The following is a 24,184-nucleotide window of genomic DNA, read 5'->3' as shown; positions in this document are numbered from 1 at the left end:
CCCCCAAATACGGGGCACGACCAGCGTCAAAATGACAGAGGGAGACACAAGATTTGGGCCACCATCACTAGTGTCCTCTCCCCTCTCCGGGTTCCCAGCCCAGCTGCCCCTGGTGCTCCAGGGATGTCACTGTGGCTGGGACTGTCCTTGGCAGTGGCCGCCTATGGAGAGAAGCATGGCCTCCTATGACAGCACACCTACCGGCATCTTGTGTCCCAGCACACGGCCTTACATGCCACCTGCTTCTGCAGATAACGCACTCGTTTTCAACACAGCTCTTTCATATCTAAAATTTTTTTTAATGTTTATTTTTGAGAGAGAGACAGAGTGTGAGTGGGGGAGGGGCAGAGAGAGAGAGAGAGAGGGAGACACAGAACCGGAAGCAGGCTCCAGGCTCTGAGCTGTCAGCCTAGAGCCCGACATGGGGCTCGAACTCACGGACCTCGAGATCATGACCTGAGCCGAAGTCGGACGGTTAATCGACTGATCCACCCAGGCGCCCCAGCTCTTTCATATTTTAGCCTGAATGACTGACAACTGGCTGTATCCAAGAATACAGCCATCTCTATCTCTGTGATGCAGAGGGTGGGCTTCTAGGGGGCCCTAGAAGGCAGGCAGGGCTTTCCTCGGTGTCCCCTTGTGCATGATTTAACACTTATGTGGGAACCCATTCAAGGTTCAGGAACATTAACACCAATGCCTGGGGTCTCTGTCCCCAAGTGATGTGACAGGTATGTGAACCAATGGAGGGCAGCCTCAGGTGTGCCATGTGGTGAGTGCTACTGCAGAGGCAGGGACGGACATGGCTGGAGGATGAAGTCACTGACTTTGAGCTGGGGAGAGAAGGTGGCATTCGATGTGGGTTTTGAAGGCTAAATAGGAGTTTTCTAGGGACCCAGGGAAGGGAAGGATGAGCAGGAAAGTCATAAATAATGCCAGAGTGCTATGTCACAAATGGCAGACTGTCGGCATGGCTGGTGGGAGGTGCTGTGCGGCCAGGTGAGGATACACCTCTCCAGAAGCACCCATGGTTTCCAAGCAAGGGCTTGAGTTAGGTCAGATTGTTCTAACAGTGGAGCTCAGGCCGGTCATGGAGCGCCTGTAAAACACCAGCCAGAGGTGGTGGCACCCGGGCCGGGGTGGCAGGAGGGGCTGGATGGAAAAGATGTGCTCAGGGAGAATGGACTGGGGTGTGTGAGGGAGAGACGAGGGAGCTCAGACTTCTGACCTGGGCGTCAGGCTGGAGGGTAACACTGTAGATCCAGAGAAATGGTCTTGGGAGGTCTGCGTTCCTGATGGGGAAGCTTATGAGCTTAGTGATGATGGTCTGCTCCGATAGGTCCCTTGCCTCGCACATGGAAAGATCTCGAACGCATCCGTGTGCTTTCTCTGCTTCCCACCCCCAGCCCCCCGCCTGCTTCACAGTCTCTTGGCATCTCTGTTCACGGCAGGAATTTTGGCTTGGGTTGGCACATTCATGCTTGGGCATTCTGTAAACGGGAGCCAGCCATTGATGAGGGACTGGGTCTCATCCAAATGGGGAGATTTAGAGCTTCCTGCTTTGCCACTCACTTTTCTTGGACAAGACACATGAGAACTCCTTCCTTGGCTGCATCGGGGCGTGAAAAGGCAGGCAGTGCTCCGAAAAGTGCGTGCTCCTCGTCCCAGGGAGAGAAGGATCCAGGACCTTAAGAAAACAATCACATGAACACGTGGCGTTTAAAGCACTCAGTTTTGTTTCCAAGCGTGGTGGTTATTTTCTGTCCCTGGGGCTTGGAGAACAATGTGGTCCAGCCCCACAAATGTCAGAGGCTCAAGTTCCCTCCCCATGGACAACCTTCCTCCCCTCTGTGTTCATGAACTTTGATGTCATGCTGTGCCAGATGGGTATCAGATAATAGCAGAAATAACAGACGTAGCACATCATTAATTATTTTCCATGGGTTTATTTTGCTTTAGAATGCTCTTACCCAAAGCGGGGACCAAAGTTGGAACGTTAGCCCTATAGCAGGCTCTTTGAAAAAATGGGTTATATTTGGTAAGTTTGGAAAAAGCTGAATTTCTTGTGTCCCTCTTGAAATTCACAATCCAAGGGCGCCTGGGTGGCTCAGTCAGTTAAGCCTCTGACTTGGGCCCAGGTCACGATCTCACGGCTCGTGGGTTCAAACTCCGAGTCGGGCTCTGTGCTCAGAGCCCAGAGCCTGCTTCGGGTTCTATGTCTCCCTCTCTCTGCCCCTCCCCTGCTCTCTCTCTCTCTGAAATATAAATAAACATTAAAAATTAAAAAAAAATTCACAATCCATAATGAGGGCTCTGGGAAGTCCTGGCTTAAAAAACTGTATAGTAACATTCACGTGAATACCGTGATCACCAATACTGTTCTGCGTATTTGAAAGTCACTATGAGACTAAATGTTAAAAGTTCTCATCACAAGCAAAAGACACTAATTATGTGGGGTGAGGAATACTAACTAATTGTTGGTAAGCATTTCATAACATACAGCTATATCAGATTATTTATGTTGTACACCTTACACCTACACAATGGTATGTGACAATTACATCTCAATAAAATTGGGGCAAAGAATTGTGTAGACAGGATCTCCCCAAATTAGTTGTTAGTACACGAGACCCTGGACCTCATTTTCTGTGTTTTAAATACAGGTTTTTAATGTCCAGGGGACAGACTTTTACAAATCTTGTCCCGGCACAAACGATGAGAACCTTAAAAGTCACGCTCTGCAGTCCATAAAAGAGGAAAAACCAAGTTGTAGAACCACGGGTGATGGACAGCAGGGCTCTTTCTGGACCTTGAAAGAGTATCTTGCCCTCTTTTGTATCAATTTCTCTACCCCCTGCTCCTTTTGAAAAAATCTTGTCTCTAGTTTGTTCATTTATTTTTTATTGCTCTCCACCCTATTCCTGGATGTTTTGCCTCAGACAAAAGTAGGGTGATTGGTTCCTTATCTCTTTTTAAAATTTTAAAAGGTATCTCATCCAGCTCCCAGCCCAGGGCTAATTATGGATTTATGGGTTTCCTTCTCTGAAACCAATCTGTGCTAACCTCTGTCAGCTCCCCATTCATTCAGACTAAAGTGGGAGGCACTGCATCCTTAATTCTTTCCCCAACTTTAAATCCATAACATTTATGATAAAAAGCAGGGGGGGGGGAACTGGGTGGGCGAATGAAATGCGTGGACATAACATTATAACTTTAGATTATTTCTAGCTGGTAAGAGATTGCTTTACATGGACCCATCATTTGGTCTGTCTGTGGTTCAGTACTCCCATCTGCAAAATGGGGATATAATAGCACCTACCTCATAAAGTTGTTCTAGAAATAAATGAGTTAATGCATGTAACACATTTAGAGTAATGACTGGCATAGAGCTTTAATAATAACTAATAGTAAGTCTGCTTTTACGAAAGATGGTCAAGTGAGTTTGCCTAAGTTGACTATGATCAACTCTTTCTCCCAGGCATTACCCAGTAAAACGAAGAAGGAAAAGTTCTGGAAAACAGAGCCTTCACATCCCAGCGTTATTTATGCATCTACCAAGCATTGTAGCACTCCTTACTTTATTTTGCAGCTCAAACGTGCTTCTGTGGGCACTCAAACAACCATGCAAAGGATCCTGGAATAATGGTGTGTGTATGGGCGGGGGCGGGGGGGGGTACTCTGCGGCCTGGGTCTTGGTCCTCTGCCCCCCACTTTTTAAATTTTTTTTTTTCAACGTTTATTTACTTTTGGGACAGAGAGAGACAGAGCATGAACGGGGGAGGGGCAGAGAGAGAGGGAGACACAGAATCGGAAACAGGCTCCAGGCTCTGAGCCATCAGCCCAGAGCCCGACGCGGGGCTCGAACTCCCGGACCGCGAGATCGTGACCTGGCTGAAGTCAGACGCTTAACCGACTGCGCCACCCAGGCGCCCCTACCCCCCACTTTTTAGAGATGTGCTCCTGGGTCATTTACCCAACCCTCAGTCAGAGCTGGCATGTATGGAGGGCTCGCCATGCCACTCCACATGCCAGGCAGTTCAAAGCACCTTCTTCACACTTCTCCACTGTGGACATGGGGCAGGGAGGTGACAGGGCTGGTAAGTGGCTTTGGAGCCTGTGAGGCCAGTCCCCTACTGGGTCTGCCTGGGGGGGTTATTAGAAGTGTGAACAGGGCTGCTTGCATAAAAAGTGCCTTGAAGCTGGGGCGTCTGGGGAAAGTCACTTTTGGTTCTAGTGTGATTCCACACCATGGAAGATGCTCTGTTTTCTCACCCCACTCTGGCACAGCTGCAGGTGGGCAAGAGGGAAGGACTTATCGAAAGGGTAGGAGCCTGAGGAGAGACAGAAGGCCCGGAGTGAATCCTCGGAAGCTGCCAGTATTTGACTCTCCTTGGCTACCTCTGTGTTTGCTACCGTGGTCCCGTTAACCATCGTGGGTGCTTAGAACTGGAAGGAATCCCCCCATCCTCTTGTGTAGACACGTGGGGGCATCGTGGGGCATGGCCCTGGGCATAAGATGGTACCTCAGGGGGAATGGAAGGAAGGAGAGCATTGACGGGACTGGAGGCTGTCCCTCAGTCCCCAAAAGAGCAGCTCTGACCCAGCTCGCTTCCCGACACTGGAGGCCGACACACATTCCATTTGAAAAAGGAGTTTCTAGGGGCACCTGGGTGGCTCAGTCAGTTAAGCATCTGACTTCAGCTCAGGTCATGATCTCACGGTTCGTATGTTCGAGCCCCGCATTGGGCTCTGTGCTGATAGTGACAGCCTGCTTGGGATTCTCTCTCTCCCTCTCTCTCTGCCCCTCCCCTGCTCTCTCTCTCTCTCAAAATAAATAAAACCAGAAAAAAGGATTTTTTAGTGCTAAGAAGATATGGAATATAGCAAACTATGTCAAACCCTTGGTTAGAAGCAACTGGTCCTTCCTCTGTGTTCCCACCATATTTTGTTAAACTTCTGTTAACGTTCTGGTCACTGATTGAAAAATTGATCTCTTTCCTGCCACTGGGTGTCCATGAAGAAGAAAGATGATGACTTTTTTTGTGTGTGCCCTCCTCAAGGGATGATCAATGTCTTAAGCCAATGCTCCAAAATTTATGTTTGAATGAATGTCATGTTTAGCAAATGGCCCCCAGGGACTCAACCCTCCCTTCGATGTGTTTTCTTCAGGAGCTGTTTGCTGAGCTCAGGGTACATGAAAACCTCCTCAATTGTGGAAAACACTTTAAATGTGAAGTTTGATTTTCAATCTGTCAACAAATCAGTTAGCACCATGTAGACAGCTTCTCTGACAAGGGTGATGTGTCCCTCGACGGATGGGTTTCCGGATGGCAAATGCCTCTAAAGGCAAGGCTGAGAGAAGGGGGTGCCTTCACGCTCTGGCCACGAAACATGCAATTAAAACAAACTGGACAAAGAAAATACTGCAGAATGAAGCACTCTAAATGATGAAAGCACGAGGTGCCACAGGGGCGGGCCCAGCCTGTGACCGCACTATCTTACTTAACCCTGACCACAACTCCATTGTCTTGGCCACCGATGGTGGCGCCATCTTACAGGGAGAACGTTGCACAACCAGGTGCCCCTACTTCTCCATCGCCTCCCTGGCTTGGAACTTCTGTCCTTCACATTCAAGGCGAATATCTGTTTTTATTTTTTAATTAAAAAGTTTTTTTTTTAATTTATTTTTTAATGTGTATTTATCTTAGAGAGAGAGAGAGAGACAGAGTGAGTGGGTGAGGGGCAGAGACAGAGAGACAGGCACAGAATCTGAGCTGTCAGCACGGAGCCCGACGTGGGGCTTGAACCCATGAACCCTGAGATCACAACCTGAGCCGGAGTCGGACGCTCCCTGACTAAGCCACCCAGCTGCCCCTCAAGATCAATATCTGTTTTTAGACTTCAGAATCTGCTTAGGTTTACATGCTTCAGCACTCACTGGAGATGTCAGGGGGAGCATCCATCTGGGTGAATAATGGCTCACAGCGTCAAGAATTTAGTATCAAAAGCCCCCCCCCCCCCCCCCCCCCGCCGACAGCTGGAAATCAGTGGCCATTCTCTAAGAATCCTTGAGTTTTTCATGTACCATAAAATTGCATTACTCTAGAATAATCCCGAAAGAAGGTGAAATACTTATAACAAAAGAAGCAACTTTATTTACTGCACTTTGGTTGTGGCCTGGTGGCTGGAGGGCTCTATTTCTTCAGAGGTGACCAGGGTCATCTGAACTCAGCCTTTCTCCCTAATCTGACATTCTTTAGACCAGTGTAGACTGCCCGTTCTAGCCCCACTCTGGGCGTGAATCCCTTCATTGGCTGGGACCACACACGACCCAACCTGAAGGTATGACTGGCTACAGCTATGTGGGCCAGACTGGGCACCCCCCGTCCGTCGTCTGTCGGGGGGTGGGGATTACAACTACTTGACAATTATAGCTGCAGCTTCCCCCCCACCCCCAGTGGGGGAACAGGCAGCCTCAGCGTGGTCAGCCCAGGCTGGCAGGCTTCTGCGGGCCACGTGGGTAGGGTGTCCCCTGAAGGGTCCCTCCCACAGCCAGCACGTACACCAGCCGTCTTTTCCTCTGAGCTCTGGAGCTCAGTTCCGACAGCCCTTCCCTTTGCTCCGTGATGACTTTGTTTAACGTTTCATTATGCTGCTGGGGACTTGAAAAACCTTCCCGGCACCACAGTTCGAATTAGTACAGTGGCCTCCTTGGGACACCGTTTTCCAGGCATCCAGGAACCTCCGATCGGTCTGTTAATTTGCATGAGGGTCCTTGGGGGTCTCAGCCAGAATGTCACTTCCAGCCAGGCTGTTTAATCAGAAACGCAGGATTTTCCTGCTGGCAGTGGCCTTAAGCTCTCTGAGATGGGTTCGATGTAGGCAAACTGTCCTCCCCGCACCAGTCGTCACTGGCCTACGTAAGGAGGGGAAGGATCGCTCTCTGCCTCTCACAACTCCCAAGACCCAACCCATGGGCATTTGACCTCTCTGCTTTCTCCGCTCTTTCCAGCCACTGCACACGCTTCTGTCCATCTTCCCACTTATTCATTCAACAAGTATTGCTCAAGCATCCACTGGGTGCCGGGCCCTCTGCTGGGGATGCGGTGGTCTGCCTTAAAGTCCTATTCTGCAAGGGGAGACAGAGCACACAGAATGAAACAAATGGTCTATGATGTCAGGCAGCGAGGCAGGACGGAGCGGGGTTAACAGGACATGGAAGGACAGAGCAGGACGGTGTGGGTGCCTGGGTGCTCAGGGAGGGCCTGCCTGGGACCTGGCATTGGAGCAGAGAGATGAATGAAGCCAGGGACAGTCCCGTGAATATCTGGGCGAGGAACATTCCAGACAGAGGGAAGAGGAGGTGAACAGATCTGCACTGGGGATGAGCTCAGTCTGTTCAAGGAGCACGAGAAGGCTGGTGTGACCGGAGGAATGGGACTTTGGCCAGGGGCCCCATTATGTAGCACAGTGGTTCCAATCTGCAAATTGGCCCTTTTGTGTGGGCATCACTAAGAAATATGTGTGCTGGGGGCGCCTGGGTGGCTCAGTCGGTTAGGCGTCCGACTTCGGCTTAGTTCATGATCTCACAGTTTGTGGGTCTGAGACCCATGTTGTCAGGCTCCGTGCTGACGGCTCGGAGCCTGGAGCCTGCTTCGGATTCTGTGTCTTCCTGTCTCTCTGCCCCTCACCTGCTCACTCTCTCTCTCAAAAATAAATAAACATTAAAAAAAATAACTGTATTCTATAGTGATCTGTGGAGCACTTGGTCCCCTTGCTTCCTATTAGAGCAACTGTTCCCAGCTCGGGGCAGGATTTCTCCCTCGAGGACAAGGGGCAAGGTCTGAAGACAACTGTGTGTGAGAGTGTGTATGCTGCTGCCATCTAGTGGACAGAGGCCAGGGATCCTGCTAAATACCCTACAACATGCAGAGCAGTCTCCACACCAACCTCTGACCCCTGCTGTCTACACTGATGGTGCATATTCCTGTTGTGGGTCTCAGCAGCCTGTAAGGCTGGACGTTGGGCCGGCAGTCACGGGGTCCCGGGGTCCCTGCTCTGAAGCGGGTGTGGGGTGGGGGTAGGGAAGAGCATCCAGCGAGGAAGCTTGCATGGCTCACAGCTGAGACCCACCCCATGGTGAAAGGGACAAAGCAAGGTCTTTGCTAAGGTCTTGCAGTTAAGGTCAGAGTCTTAACTACGGGCTCCCGCCCCTGAGACGGTGCTTTCATTTTCCTGACGTGTCCAAGGCTGTGCCGTTGGTGTGCACCTCCCTACCTGGTCTGCCCTGTTCTTTTTTTTTTTCAAAAATTTTTAACGTTTATTTATTTTTGAGACAGAGAGAGACAGAGCATGAACAGGGGAGGGGCAGAGAGAGAGGGAGACACAGAATCTGAAACAGGCTCCGGGCTCCCAGCTGTCGGCACAGAGCCCAACGCGGGGCTCGAACTCACAGACCCGTGAGATCGTGACCCGAGCCGAAGTCGGACGCTTAACCGACCAAGCCACCCAGGCGCTCCTGGTCTGCCCTGTTCTATTCGCCCATTTCCACATGGTAATACTGAACCACTGGGCAGGCGAATGCCTGTTTGAGGGCCCTTCCTCTGCCCGGAAGACGTTCTCCTCACCCCGGGCTCTTTCCATCATTGTGTTCTCAGCTGGAACAGTGTCCGTTCCTCCCCAGGCCAGCTGCCCTGGGACCCAGTCCCCCAGGATGCCAGAAGCCAGTCGGCTGAGCCTGGCGAGCTAAGGATGTGGGAGGGGACTCAGGGAAAGGGTAGGGGAGTGTGTGAGGACCGGCTTCATCTCCCTCACCCTCTGGGTCGGTCCCACCTGATGGCTCCCTGGACTGCATCCTGCCTGGTTCCGCCGGCTGATAGCGCTCAGCTTTGAGTGCGCCAGGCCATTTGGTTACCCCAGGAAACTGCTGTCTAAAAGCCGGGAACCGCGCAGAAGCACGGGGGAGTTTAATCATCCAGGCTGGTCTTTGTGCTACATTGCTACTATGTTCTTACTCATCAGCCTCTTCGCAGGCTGCCCTCCCTCCACCCCGCTGAGGCTCCCGGCTCCCTCCTGGGGGGGCCTCTGCTTGCAAACTCTGGACGGATGCCCAACCTTTCAGAAAGGCTTTGGCACTCCAGCTCACTGAATTATTTTGGGGTCTTGGCCACCCCTCTCCTCCACATCAGTTTATTTCATCTTTGTGCAAGAAGAAGCATGCTAGTCTTGGGGTGGGGGAATCAGGCCTGGCATCCTCGGGAGGCACTGCAGATACGAGATTAAGGGAAAGATGCTGGATTGATTTGGTCTGGGTAGGGCCTGGGCCCTGGGATTTCAGGGCATGTTACTCTGCAGCCAGAGGCGACAGCCATGGAATTAGATGATCGGTGATGTGTCTCCAACTCTTAAAAAAAAAAATCATGTTAGGTTAGGCGGGGGTCCCCATGACACCACATCTATATGTCACTATTCCTCTGCTCACCTTCCTCTAGTCCTTACCTGCTCTGGGCCTCAGTTGCCTCCTCCGTGAAATGCGGAATGGGAATAGTACCTACTTCATCCTAAGGCTTACACAGCCCCCCAAACTCCCCATTCCGTTAGCAGACCTCTCTTCTTGCTGCTAATCAAACCGTTGGCGACAAAAATAGCCTATAAGGGGGGGGGGGAGGGGAGGGTATCCTTTCTGGAGGCAACTCGGGTTTGAGAAGCACAGGGCCGCACTGCCTGCCCGGTACAGAGTGTTCTCCGAGTTCACTTTGGGACGGTCCCCCGGGAGGCCAGGAGGGAAAACGCAAAGAATCGGCCTAAGGGGATGTGAGCAAATTCCACCCTCCCGAAAGTCTGCCGCCCCGCGAAGGATGCTCTTCCCCTCGGGGCTACGGAGGCGGAACGCCGCACGCGGCCCCCGCCCCCTCCGCCGGCGCTCCGCCGGGTGGTCCCGCCGCCGCCCCCCCCGCCCCGCCCCGCGCCGGGCGCGAGGGGAAGGGGGGGCGGAGATCCGGGGCGCCCCCACCCCCCGCCCCTCCCCGCCCCCGCGTCCCCGCCCGCCCGCCCGCCGCCTCACCTATCAGATTTCCCGGGCGCCTCGCCGCGCCGCTCCTCCCACCTCCTAAATGCCGCGCGGAGGGGAAAGCCGCCCTCGGCCTGGACCCGGTGCCTGCGAAGACTGGCCGCGCGCCCCTGGCTGTGCCGGCCGCAATGCGGCTCTGAGCTCGCCGCGGCTGCAGCCGGGCCTCGGGGGAGTGCGGGGCGCCCGGTGAGGCGGGGGAGGGGGCGCGGGCGCAGGGGACGCGGGAGGCGCGGGGGTGAGGGGAGCGCGGGTGCAGGGGCGCGGGCGCAGGGGACGCGGGAGGTGCTGGGGTGCGGGGAGCGTGGGCGCGGGAGGTGCGGGGGGGGGGCGCCGGCGCAGGGGGCGCAGGGAACGTGGGAGGTGCAGGGGTGGGGGGGGGCGCGGGCGCAGGGGGACGCGGAGGTGCGGGCGTGAGGGGGTCGCGAGGGACGCGGGAGGGGGTTCCGGGAGGTGCCGGAGCCGGGGACCTGGAAGTGGGAGAGCGGGGCTCCGGGGTGCAGGGGGCTCCGGGGACGCGGGACCTGCGGGGGCAGCGGGGGCTGGGAGCGGAGGACGCGGGGTTGACGCGGGCGCGCCCGGGCGCTTTTGACTGCCCAGCGCTTAGGAGGAGCGCGGGTTCTGCAGGCTTGTCCTGTTTTCTTTTTTCTTTTTAAATTAAGGAAAAGAAAATGGTTACACATCAGATTTCATAAAACTTGGTCTAACAGTGAAGCGAGGTGAATTTTTAAAAAAATAAATAAAAACTTGGTCTAACAGTGTATTTTTTTAAAAAATTCACCTTGCCTTTTTTTTTTTTTTTTTTTTTGGTGAGAACATTTAAGTTCTACTCATCACATTTAAACTACACGACACAGTGTTAGCAGTTATGCTCATGATATTACATACATCCTCCAACCGGTTACCTGTTTTCCCAGCGTCCGCCCCTGGCAACCACTTTTCTTTCTCTTCTTGTGAGTTCCGCTTTTTTATTTTTATTTTTTTAAATGTGTATTCATTTTTGAGAGATAGAGCACGAGGGGGAGGGGGCAGAGAGAGAGAGAGGGAGACCCAGAATCCGAAGCAGGCTCCAGGCTCCGAGCTGTCAGCGCAGAGCCCCACGTGGGGCTTGAAGCCACCAACTGTGAGATCGTGACCTGAGCTGAAGTGGGAAGCTTAACCTACTCAGCCACCCAGGCGTCCCATTTTATTTTATTTTTTTAAATTCCGCCTGCAGTGTTTGTCTTTATCTGGCTTTTTTTTCTTTCTTTCTCTTCTTCCTACTTAGCACCGTGCCATCCAAGTGCATTCGTGTTGTCCAGTCGGCAGGATTTTCTTCTTTTTGAAGATTGAACACCGTTCAGTTGTATGCATACATCACATTTTCTGTGTCTCTTTTATCTGTCCACAGACACCGGTTGTTTCTGTACCTTGGATATTGTGAATACTGCTGAAGTGTGCATGGGAGTGCGGATACCTCTCTGAGATAATGTTTTGGTTTCCTTTGGATTATGTGCTAAGAAGTGAGATTGCTGGATCATATGCTCCATTTTTACTTTCTTGAGGAACGTCTGTATTTTCTAGAGTAGCCGTGCCAGTTTGCGTTCCTGCCTACAGTACTCCAGGGTTTCCTTCTCTCCACGTTCTGGCCAGCATCTGTTATCTCTTGTCTTTTTGATAATAGGCATCCTAACACACAGCAGGTTATTGTGGTTTCAATTTGCATTGCCTGATGACGAGTGATGTTGAGCATCTTTCCATGTACCTGTTGGCCATTTGGATGTCGTTGGAAAAATGTCTGTTCAGGTCCCTTGCCCAGTTTTTAATTGGGCCATTATTATTACCTCTGCTACTGATAACACTATATCCATGTACAAAGTATTATCTCTGCTCACACCACACACTTGAGGAAGTGGTGTTGAGAGGTGGGCACAGTGCAAACATAGGATGGGGAAAATTAACTTGGGATGGAAACATCCTACGGTTGAAATGAGTAACCCAACCTGAGAAACAAACAAACGCGACCCCCTGGCGCGCTGGAAGAGGTGGGGGGAGGGGTGGCTCCTTGCAGTGGGGTTTGTGGAGGACTGACCGGCAGGAGGTTTCAGAGGCTTCATGAAGGAGCCACAGGAGGGGGTTTGGCTTTGCCCACAGGATGAGAAGGACATCTCTTTAGGTCGTTCCTAAGTGCGGTGAGCTGCCTTACGATTTTATAATCAGTGTTTCTCATAATGTCTCCACCAGTCACGTTTGTGCATGTGCACGTGTGTGTGTGTTAAATGTGTGCAGTTTACCCTGCACCTGACTTTTTTTTTTACCCTATTCCGGCTTCACTTTTTTTTTTTTTTTAATTTCTGTTTAGATCTCTGACTTGTTGGGGATAAATACAGCTTCCAATAGAAAACTCTTGAGTTTGCTCTGCAGTAATCAGATGTCGTGAACTTACATGTCACCCTTCCTTTATGTTACCATGAGAAGCTTCTAAAAGTCCCTGTTAGGTATTTGCCTGTTGTAAATGTTAACGTCACCGCCCCCGTCCACGCCTCCTTCATTTGCTGTTTCTGCCCTTGCTTCCTGAGATGCAGGAAGCAAATTTAATGAAGACATGGGGGGAGACATCATATTCCCATGAATCCTGGGGGTGGGAGGGCCTTAGGGTATTTTATAGATGGAAATTCCTAGGGTCACATTTGTGGGTAAATACATACTGATTCTACTCATCCTCACATGTAATGAAACATTTTAGTTATATAGTCTTGTAGGCGCACCTCTTTAATCGCGTTTCTTCTTAAACAGGTGCATGTAATACACAAATTGTTTCAAAGACGGCTTTTAATATCTTCCTTTTAGTGGAATAAATCAGAGAAAGACAAATGCTCTCACGTAGATGCAGAATCTAAAAAAACAACAAACCCCAAACTGAACTCGTAGATGCAGAGAACATGTTGGTGGTTGCCAGAGGTGGTATGTGGGTGGGTGGGGGAAAAGGGTGAAGGGCATGAAAAGGTACAAATTTAGAGTTACAAGATAAATAGTCCTGGGGATGTAACGTACAGCGTAGTAGAAAAAAATACGGACATCTATCTTTTCTTTAAGGAATGGCTGCTTATCTATTGAGACCTGTTTTCGGTCTCCTTTCAATTTTTCCTTTCCAAGTCAGTTCATTTTTTATGCTTCCCAACTAAAAAATAACTAAACTTGTGTGGTCCATTGACATTTAGCTCCTGCATTTGCAACTCAGAGCAGAAAGCTACCTCGCTAAGTTATCTCGAAACATTGACAAGGACAGTGTTGTCTTTGCAAAGGTTCCAGAACATGAGCGCCGTTTCTTTTGTGGGATTTCTTTCTTTTTAAATTTATTTTTAATTAAAAAATTTTTTTCTTAATCTTTATTTTTGAGAGAGAGAGAGAGAGATACAGAGTGCGAGTGGGGGAGGAACAGAGAGAGAGGGAGACACAGAATCCCACGCAGGCTCTAGGCTCTGAGCTGTCAGCACAGAGCCCGATGCGGGGCTTGAACTCACAAACCTTGAGATCACGACCTGAGTCGAAGTCGGACGATTAACCCACTGAACCACCCAGGCACCCCTTATTTTTAATTATTTTAATGTTTATTTTTGAGAGAGAGAGAGAGAGCTTGAGCAGGGGAAGGGCAGAGAGAGAGGGAGACACAGAATCCAAAGCAGGCTCCAGGCTCTGAGCTGTCAGCATAGAGCCTGCTGCGGGGCTTGAACTCGTGTACCATGAGATCATGACCTGAACCGAAGTTGGATGCCTCACCGACTGAGCCACCCAGGTGCCCCTCTTTTGTAGGATTCCTAAGTAGGTACTTTGAATAAACAAGGACCACTGTTGATGTCTGATTTTATGAGCATCTATATACCTGACCACTCCTCCTCGAACAGGTGCCAGTCTCATCGTTCATCAGGGGACACCAGTGGGCAGCCCTTCTTCCTCAGTCCTGCTGGACTGGCAGTGAGACCCCGGCCAGTTTGGATCAATCCTGGAAGGGTTTCGGGGGCCTCATCGCTGCCTTCCTGAGCCTGGAGTTGGCCTTGGGCCCTGAGCCAGGCGCTGGTGTCCCAGGGGAACTCTTTGTCTCCCCAGGATGCTTGTCCATTTGACTGGGCTTCAGATCAAATTTCGACTTAGTCTTCTGCCAGGACTAGATCCTGATCCTGAATCCCGGTTCCAGTGACCGTAAAACGCTGCTTGGTCCTTGTCAGCCTCTTTCCCCAGATGACTGGGATGCTGGAGAGTATGAGCTTGACTGACCTTGAACTACCACATCTCTATCCACCTGAGCATAACTGTCAACATTCAGCCAGGGGCTCCTCCAGAGAGGAGAGGGGCTCCTCTCTTTCATTGGTCCCCTTGGGAGACCCCAGGCTTGGGACCTCCTGTGGTACTCTCCCGACCTTCCTCCCTCTGTCCCCCATGATGGCATGCCTCTGCTTCCCTTCTTTGTCCCCAGGGAGGCCCCTCGAGTGGGTAAGGGCTCCTCCCAGTGGCCCAATTCCAGGCTCTTCTCCTTTGCCCCTAGCCCGAGGACAGGGGTTCCTTCAGGCTTTGTGGCTGCTCTCCCGTGGATTTCAATGAGACGTTTTCTTTTGCCTGCAAGGGAGCAGAGGTATCCGAGCCTGTGCCTGAAGAGGGGGTGGCTAAGATGACTTATCTTCCATGTGGCCTTCACTTGAAACCCAGAATTAGGAGATTTGGCTGTTGAGTAATGAGACTCGTTTGAAAACAGATCAACCAGGATTTTTTTTTTTTTTTTTTTTTTTTTAACCTGAAGTCATTTGGGACCAAGTTGGGTACGTAAAGTAGCTAATCATCCATTTACTCATTTGGCAAGCACGCACGGAGAGAGGAAAGGCTTGGGCTCTGGATCCAGATGCCTGATTTCACAGCCCAGCTCTGCCAGGCACTTGTGTGACCTTGGGTATGTTACTTAGTTTCTTTGTGCCTCAGTTTCCTCCATTGAAATGCAAGAGAAGAGGGCTCATTTCATAGTTGGGGGGCGGTTAGGAGGATTAAATGGTTCCATATGAATAAAGCTTTAGAACAGTGCCAGGATATGAACAAGAGCTACATAAGTTAGAGCCATTATTATTATTATTTGGTCATTTTCTGCCAAGCACTTTACTGTGGTTTTACCATGCCGCGTAAGATTTTTTCGGGTCCAGGGGCGCCTGGGTGGCTCAGTCTGTTGAGCCTCTGACTTCAACTCCGGTCATGATCTCGGTGTTTGTGAGTTCAAGCCCCACTTTGGGCTCTGTGCTGACAGCTCAGAGCCTGGAGCCTGCTTCGCATTCTGTGTCTCTCTCTTTCTCTCTCTGCCCCTCGCCCCCTCAAAAATAAAGCAAAACATAAAAAAAAAATTTTTTTTCAAGATTGCTTTGGGTCCAGGGGTCCCTGGGTGGCTCAGTCGGTTAGGCGTTGGACTTCAGCTTGCAGCATGATCTTACAGTCCATGAGTTCAAGCCCTGCATCGGGCTCTGTGCTGATGGCTCAGAGCCTGGGGCCTGCTTCCGATTCTGTGTCTCCCGCTCTCTCTGCCCCCTGCTTCCCCACTCATGCTCTATCTCTCTGCTTCAAAAATAAACATTTAAAAATTAAAAAAAAACAATAAGCAATTATGATGTAAGTATAAGTTTCTTATTAAGAATTCCTGGGGGTGCCTGAGTGGCTCAGTCGGTTAAGCATTTGACTTTGGCTCAGGTCATGATCTCGCAGTCTGTGAGTTCGAGCCTTGCGTCAGGCTCCGTGCTGACACCTCAGAGCCTGGAGCCTGCTTCGGATTCTGTGTCTCCCTCTCTTTTTCTGCCCCCTCCCCCCAATAAATAAACATTAATAAATATTAAAAAAATTTTTTTTAATGTGTATTTAGTTTTGAGAGAGAGAGAAAGAGAACACAGCACGAGTGGGGGAGGGGCAGAGAGAGAGGGAGACACAGATCTGAAGCAGGCTCCAGGTTCTGAGCTGTCAGCACAGAGACCAATATGGGGTTTGAACCCATGAACCATGAGATCATGACCTGAGCCAAAGTCAGATGCTTAACTGACTGAGCCACCCAGGCACCCCCATTAAAAAATATTTGAAGGGGCGTCTGACTTCAGCTCAGATCATGATCTCATGGTTCATGGGTTCGAGCCCCGTGTTGGGCTCTTTGCTGATAGCTCAGAGCCTGTAGCCTGCTTCCGATTCTGTCTCCCTCTCTCTCCCCTCCCCTACTCGTACTCGCTCACTCTGTCTCTCAAAAATAAATAAATGTTAAAAAAAAATTTTTTTTTTAAAAGATTGTTTCAGGTCCAGAATGAGGCATGAAGATAGGGCAACAAAACTAGTTTTCTTTTGTTGAATTAAAACAATAAACGCACCCTGGTTTTAAAGGTAATTGCTAAAAAAAAAAAAAAAAAAAAGAAAGTGCCCAAGCAATTTTGTACAACAGCAGAATTGCTGTAATAGAATTACTAATGTCAGGAGCACAGTATTTAATTTGTTGTCTCACTTTTGGTGCCTGACCCTTTTATGGAACCTCTGACCCTCTTGACTATCTGAAGCCGTTCTTGGACCTTACTGTGTAAGCTTACAACTGTCTGTTCTGTTTCTTGCTATCTGTCTCATATTTTTTGGTCTGTAGTCGTGGTTTGTCTCCATATGTTTCCTGAGCTCTGCAGTGTCTCCTTGTAATCCCATGCTTTCTCATTGTCATCTTGCTTTGCTGGTTTCCTGTTCTTAACGTCTTGTAGCCGCAAATCATTTGTTGTAAATGCTTTTTTTTTTTTTTTTTTTTTTAGCTTGGAGTGTGGTCAATCTTTTTAAAGCTTAAAGTGCGTGGTGTTACACCGACAGCTTTTAAAATCATTGTTTACAGTAGTAATCATCCCACTTTCTCATGAAATATTGCAAATCAACCTCAAGGCTAGACGTGGAGCCAGGGTTGGAGAAGTATCCATCCATCCGGGGATACTTGCCTTGTGTTCACGGAGTATCATGGGGACCTACGGGGAAACTCGTAACCCACTTCCGGGACGTATTTTCGTCCAGACTGGTTTCTTCATTTGTCTTTTGCACATTCCCTTCCCTTTGCTGTCCCTTCTCTATAGTTTTATGTGTAGCTGCTATCTCTCTTGATGTCAAGTGTATTTGAGAAGGGCAGATTCAGCTAGACCTTCAGATATAATTTGAGTGAATGATCTTGGATTGCACCTCTCCTAATGGGAGAACCGTGTTTGCCTTGGACCTTTATTTAATCTGTGTTCTGGATATCACGTTTTCTCTGCCTTTCTGTTGCCTGAGGGTCTGAAGGAGGAGGTATGGCTAATTATGATTGGTGGGTTTAGTCTCTATTTATGTGTCCTGTAATTGTATCACAAGTTGTTTTCAGGGTACCCTTGGGGTTCAAACTGCCTCCGAATTCAGAATGTAGCTTGGTAAATTTTTTCCCCAGAGTATGAAGTATTTCAAACATACAGATGAGTTAGGATTTAAAATATATTAAGCATTTAATTCAAGAGGCTGGAAAAAGGCAGTTAACATTCCAAAGGCAAGAGAAGGGGGAAAATGAGAATATGAGTAGCAGTGAATGAAATAGAGAATAAAACAAACAGCGGTAGCTACAGACTCAAAAAATGTTTGTTAGAAAAACCAACAACAGGGGCGCCTGGGTGGCTCAGTCAGTTGAGTGTCTGACTTAGGCTCAGGTCATGATCTCACGGTTTGTGGGTTCGAGCCCCGCATCGGTCTCTGTGCTGATGGCTCAGAGACTGGAGCCTGCTTCAGATTCTGTGTCTCCCTCTCTCTCTGACCCTCCCCTGTTCGTGCTCTGTCTCTCTCTGTCTCAAAAATGAGTAAACATTAAAAAAAAAAAAGAAAGAAAAGAAAAACCAACAACATAAAGCCTAGCAAGATTGAACCAAAAAGAGAAAAGGAACACAAACCAGATTAAAAACAAAGAATATCCACAAGCACAGAGAAACAACCTTTTTAAATCAGAATATTATGGACAACTTTATGCCAATACATTTCAAAGTTTAGATAAAATCATTTTGTAAACAATCACAAATAACAAAGTTCACTGAAGAAGAAATAGAACCTGAGTAAAAAATAACAACTAAAGATACTGAATTTGTAATCAGAATTCTGCCTGCTCCCATCCTAAAAAGACAACAACCCCCCAAAGATTTAGGGGTGAACACTAAATTTTAAAGGCACAGCAAAAAACCACGCTTTCTATTGTGCAAGCTATTTTAGAAAACAGAAAAGTTCTCCACTTCAGAAAGAGATAGTAAAAAAAAAAGAATTAATAGGTTCTCTTCTAAAAAAACCCAGTATCTCTTCTAAACACAAGTGAAATGTTCCTAAATAATATATCCGGTTTTTATTAATATACTATATCAATAAATTAAAGGAGGGAAGAAATGCATGATTACCTCAAAAGATGTAACCAAAAATAAATGAATCAATAAAACTCTGCACTAATTCATAATAAAGAAGGGAATGTTAAAATTTCTTTTAATGTTGATTTTTGAGAGAGACAGAGGCAGAATGCGAGTGGGGGAGGGGCAGAGAGAGAGGGAGACACAGAATCCGAAGTGGGCTCCAGGCTCTGAGCTGTCAGCACAGAGCCCTATGCGGGGCTCAAACCCACCAACTGAGAGATCATGACCCAAGCCAAAGTCGTACGGACACCCAACCGACTGAGCCACCCAGGCGCCCCAAGAAGGGAACTTTCTTAATTTGCCAAAGGTATTTATCAAACGCCTAACATAAACATCATATTCATGGTGAAACTTAAAAGAATCCCCACTAAAGTCAAAAGCAAGACAGGGATGTCATTATCACTGCTTTTCTTAAACATTGTACTTGAGGTTCTAGCCAATGCAAAGACCAGAAAAGAAACTAAGCTATTCTTATTTGCAGACAATATTGTATCAGACCCAATAGACCAGGTTATGCCATAGTAACAAACAGCCCCCAAATCTCAGGTCTTAATGCTGGACGTTTATTTTCACAGAGGTAAAGTCTGTTGCTGATCCAAACTACTTTTCGAGGCAGCTGCCCTTCATACAGCGATTTGTCATTTTCTGCCATTTGGATCTTATGACATGTTTCTATCAAGATGTACTTGCAAAAGCAGAGAAGAGAGAGCTAGAAAATCGAGCACGTGCAGTGAAGTCTCTTACCACTTCAGCTCTGATTTCCCTGGCCGGGAAAACCCAGATGGCTGTGCCTAACTTCAAAAGTTTAGGAAGTGAGGGGCGCACCTGGGTGGCTCAGGGGGTTCAACGTCCAACTCTTGGTTTAAGTTCAGGTCATGATCTCACTGCTTGTGAGATTGAGCCCCATGCCAGGCTCTGTGCTGACACCACTGAGCCTGCTTGGGATTCTGTCTCTCTGTCCCGCTCCCACTCATGCTCTGTCTCTTTCAAAATAAACAAACAATAAAAAACATTAAAAAATAGTTTGGGAAGTGAAACCCTCCCGTGTGCTAGGAAGACACAGATAACCAAAATATCAAATACGTAAAACATTCAACAGAATCTGTTAGATTTGTTTATTCTCTATTTCCCTATGGATAGAATGGAATTTGTTAGTTTTCTTCATCAGGTCATTATTTTTTTAAAATTTTTTTTAACGTTTATTTATTTTTGAGACAGGGAGAGACAGCATGAACGAGGGAGGGTCAGAGAGAGAGGGAGACACAGAATCTGAAACAGGCTCCAGGCTCTGAGCTGTCAGCACAGAGCCTGATGCGGGGCTCGAACTCACAGACCGTGAGATCGTGACCTGAGCCGAAGTCAGATGCTTAACCGACTGAGCCACCCAGGTGCCCCCATCAGATCATTATTATTATTTGGTTTGCTTGTGTTGTTTTCTGAGACGATGTGTAAAAATATAATTTATCCTATGGTACTGTCAGTTTTTGTGTTGTTTATTTTGAGGCCAAGTTGTAAAAAGTGTACAGGATCTATATTACAAATTATATGGTGAAGTGCTGTGTTGTATTGATGCTTCTGGCTTGAATTCTCTTCTGTGTCACAGAGCTGTTCTAGGGATCTCCTTGACCCCAATTCTTGCTGGTGTCTTCCCCACCTGTCTTTGTATCTTTATTTTGGGTGTATCTTTTGAATCTGCATATAGATGGATATTTTTTTGGCCAATCTGATAAATTGTTCTTAAATAAGTGAGTTTAATTTATTTATAATAAGTGTGGTTTCTGAAGTACTTGGACTTAATTTTATTGTCTCCTGTGTTTTCTCTTTACTAGGTTTTTTTCTTTAGTTCTCTTTATTTTTTGTTTCCTGTTGAATTAGTAAAGTTTTCTGTGTTCCCATTTTCTCCCCTTGCTGATTTTCAATCTACAAACTGTATTTCCATTATTAAAAAAATTTTTTTGGGGGCGCCTGGGTGGCTCAGTCGGTTAAGGTCATGATCTCGCGGTCTGTGAGTTCGAGCCCCGCATCGGGCTCTGTGCTGACAGCTCAGAGCCTGGAGCCTGTTTCAGATTCTGTGTCTCCCTCTCTCTGACCCTCCCCAGTTAATGCTCTGTCTCTCCCTGTCTCAAAAATAAATAAACGTTAAAAAAAAAAATTAAAAAAAAATTTTTTTTAATGTTTATTTTTGAGAGAGAGAATGGGGGAGGAGCAGAGAGAGGGAGACACAGAATCCGAAGTAGGCTCCAGGCTCTGAGCTTTCAGGTAGAGCCCTATGTGGGCCTCTAACCTATGAACCATGAGATCATGACCTGAACTGAAGTTGGATGCTTAGCTGATTGAGCCACCCAGGCGCCACTCGTTTTAAGTTTTTTTTAAACATGAAAAATTAGGGGCTCCTGTGGCTCAGTCAGTTAGGCATCTGACTTCAGCTCAGATCATGAACTTGTGGTTTGTGGGTTCGAGCCCTTCATGGGGCTTGGTGCTGATAGCTCAGAGCCTGGAACCTGCTTTGGATTCTATGTCTCCCTCTCTCTTTGCCTCTCTCCGCCTTGCACGTGCTCTCTCTCAAAATAAATAAATAAACATTAAAAAAATTAAACATAAAAAATGAGTTATTCTTATGGGCATAAATTAATTAAATTTAACCACATATTTGGTCAATTTCTATGCTCGTTGTGTCCTGTATTCCTTGACAGAGGCCTGAGTTTGACGATCTTTTTGAAGTGCATCCATTAATAATTCTTTTAGTGAGCCTCCATGGTGATAAAGTTCCTATTTGTGTGTTTGAAAATGTGGCTTTACTCTTGTATGTTATTTTAACTGGGTACAAAACTCTAGATTGGCAGTTTTTTCCCTCTGGTGTTTTGAAGGTAACACTGCATTATTGTCTGACTTACATTATCAGTTATGGGAAATTTCTGTCCCATCTCTTTTTCGGGCTTTTGTGGATAATATTCCTGTCTCTCTGGTAGCCTTTGAGACTTTCTCCTTGCCCTCGATGTTTGTTAGTTTCGCTAGGATAATTTGAGGTGTGGATTTACTTTTAATCATTGTGCTGGGCACTTAGGCTGCAATTTTGATTTGAGAACTCCCATGTTCCATTCTGGAAAATCCTCAGCTGATATATCTTCTCATCTATTCCCTTTATTCTTTTTTTCAGGAATGCTTACAAGATCAAGCTGACCCTCGTAACCTGTCTGTTACATCTCCTTTGTCTTGCTGGTAAGTCCTGGCTGTGTTGGAGGCAGTTATTTTGGGGGGTGGTAATAATTCTCCTTTCAGATGGGCTTTTCCTCACTGTGGAAAGTGGAAGGCAGGGGTAGGTTTTTGATGCCATTTTAGTCTAGAGGGCCATTTCCCTGAGGCTTCCTACTTACCACCCCTGTTGATTTTTCTCAAGCTCGGGAAGGGAGACCAATAAAAATAAGACTTTTGTGACCTTTCCCCTAGGTACACTTCCCCAGTGAATTTTTCCCACAGGTAAAATTCAGGCGTTTTCAGTGTTTTTCCCTGGCCACCGCTTTCAGGGACCACGCCCATAGTCATACTATCATTTGAGTGTTGCCTGTCTACTTTTGGCCAATTTGAACTTACGGTTTTATGTCATTGTGGGCAAAGTAGAGAAACAAATGTCTCAATACCCTATTACACATTTAAGCAGTAAGAGTTGGTACTGTTACTCAACCCATGAGCAGGTCAGAGTGGGTATTCAGTGCCCCCGTTTCGTATGAAGCCTGGCACAATGCCCAGGTGTTTGACATCGTTGGAGGGAAACAGGTGTCTATATAATTGGACAGGGATTAAGAAACTGAGAAATTTGAATGAGGCAGAATCAGTGGTTGAGGGGTGGCCTTACTAAGGTAGGGGTGTAGATGGAAAGATGGTGGTCAACATGCCATAGATACAACCCGTCACCAATGCTTCTTAGCTCACACTCAGGAGTTTCCTGGAGGACCCAGAAGTAGCCAAACTGGATTGTTTTGATACCCTAATATGGCTTTCTCAAGGACAGAGTGTCCAGATACCCCCTCTGCTAGTTATTAACTAATCACGTGACCATTCCCAAAACGTGCAAGATTCATCATTCTAGGACTGTAGTTTTTTCTTCTCATTCTAACTCTCCTGTGAATCTTGGTTTTGCTTCTGTTCTAAGAATTAGTTTACCAGCTGACTGTCCCATGAGAGAAAATAATTTGTATGAAAGATAAATGAACTACATGCAACATAAAGGAGCTGTTTCTGTTATCCTTTGATAGATTTATGCTTTCTTTTTTTAAAAAAATGTTTATTTATTTTTGAGAGAGAGATGTGTGTGAGTGTGTGAGTTGGGGAGGGGCAGAGAGAGAGAGAATCCCACGCAGGCTCCACACTGTCAGCAAAGAGCCCGAGTGGGGGCTCGATCTCACAGACCGTGAGATCGTGATCTGAGCCGAAATCAAGAGTCGGACACTTAACCGACTGAGCCACCTGGGCTCTGTGACAGACTTATGCTTCCCATTTGGGACTTAGGTGGTAGCGCTGTGTCTAATATTGACTGACAGGCACCTGTTCCAGTTTCCTGTTTTGCTGACTTGTAGCACAGTCTATTAACACTTGTCGTGTTGAAGCTCTGTCTTGAGTCATGGGCAGCATCCTGTGGCCCGCCACACGGAAAGTGGTTTGCCTAAGTTATTCCATTAGATGAAACGTGGAGTAGCTTTTCCAGGCTAATGAAAGTTGATCATGCCAGGCACTGTGTGGGAGGTTTAAATGGTTAGAGAAGCCGAATGATGAGGTTAGAAAGGCATTTTTCATGTAGTTGGTTCTTGGTGACGCAGATTCGTAGATCCCATGGCTCTCACCTGCCGACCCACCTCACCTGTGCTGTTGACCCAGCTCCAACCCCACTCGTCAATCTTTTAATGTGTCTGTTTTCTTTCTTCATTAGTCCGTGGGATGTGTTCTTCATAAACTGGTCTAGGGCCAAAAAGTTTGGGCAGCCCTGCCTAGGAATTTTCTTTTTTGAGATTTACTCTGAACGTTAACTTTGTAAAGTTTCCCCAAAGTCCTGCAGTGGAGAAGCTCGTCTAATTCTCTTTAATCCAGTGGTTCCCCAACTTGCAGTCTACCTGTCTGCCACCCCGATGCATCCCCCCAGACACACGGCAGGTCCTCTGGGTGTGTGGTGGGCACAGTTTGGGAAAACCTGTCCTATAGCGATAGAAAAGCCTCTACATCCCTTCTAGCTCTGATCTCGGCTTCCCTTCAACCCTTGATTTTTTCTCCCCTTTTCTTGTTTTATTAACACTGTTACTAGTGTGCAGTATCGATACAAGTTTTATCCACAAAGCTTACAATTTAGTGAACTTCCAATTTTTTTATCATTGTGGTAAAAGATACGTAAATTATGTTGGCCACATTAGCCACAATTCCCTGAAATTCAGTACACTCACGATGTTGTGCTCCCATCCCTGCTGTCTAGTTGCAGAACACTTGCGTCACCCCAAAGGAAACCCTGTGCCCGTTATCAGTCACTTCTCCCCACAGCCCCCAGCCCCTGGCGACCACTGTACTACTGGCGGACTTTTCATCTGACTGCTCTAGGGAACCTCATATAAATGGAGTCAGACAGTATCTGGTCTTTTATGACTCGTTGATTTCACTCGGCATTATGTCTGCGAGATCCATCCCTGTTGTAGCCGGTGTCAGAATGTTTTTC

At 47.8% G+C, this 24,184-nt stretch overlaps 1 protein-coding gene across 2 annotated transcripts in view; it reads left to right on the top strand.

Annotated features, from left to right (window-relative positions):
- Nucleotides 1-10,080: 10,080 nt before the first annotated feature.
- B3GALT5 (beta-1,3-galactosyltransferase 5) overlaps nucleotides 10,081-24,184 on the top strand; it is a 34,110-nt gene continuing 20,006 nt past the window's right edge. For both annotated transcript variants that reach the window (XM_043593570.1, XM_043593569.1), the window contains exons 1-2: nucleotides 10,081-10,255; nucleotides 21,647-21,708. The gene's annotated coding sequence lies outside the window, so the exon portion shown is untranslated. The remainder of the gene's footprint in view (nucleotides 10,256-21,646; nucleotides 21,709-24,184) is intronic.

This window comes from Prionailurus bengalensis, chromosome C2 (assembly GCF_016509475.1).
Source record: "Prionailurus bengalensis isolate Pbe53 chromosome C2, Fcat_Pben_1.1_paternal_pri, whole genome shotgun sequence".
NCBI lineage: Eukaryota > Metazoa > Chordata > Mammalia > Carnivora > Felidae > Prionailurus > Prionailurus bengalensis.
This window is presented reverse-complemented; position numbering and strand designations above follow the sequence as displayed.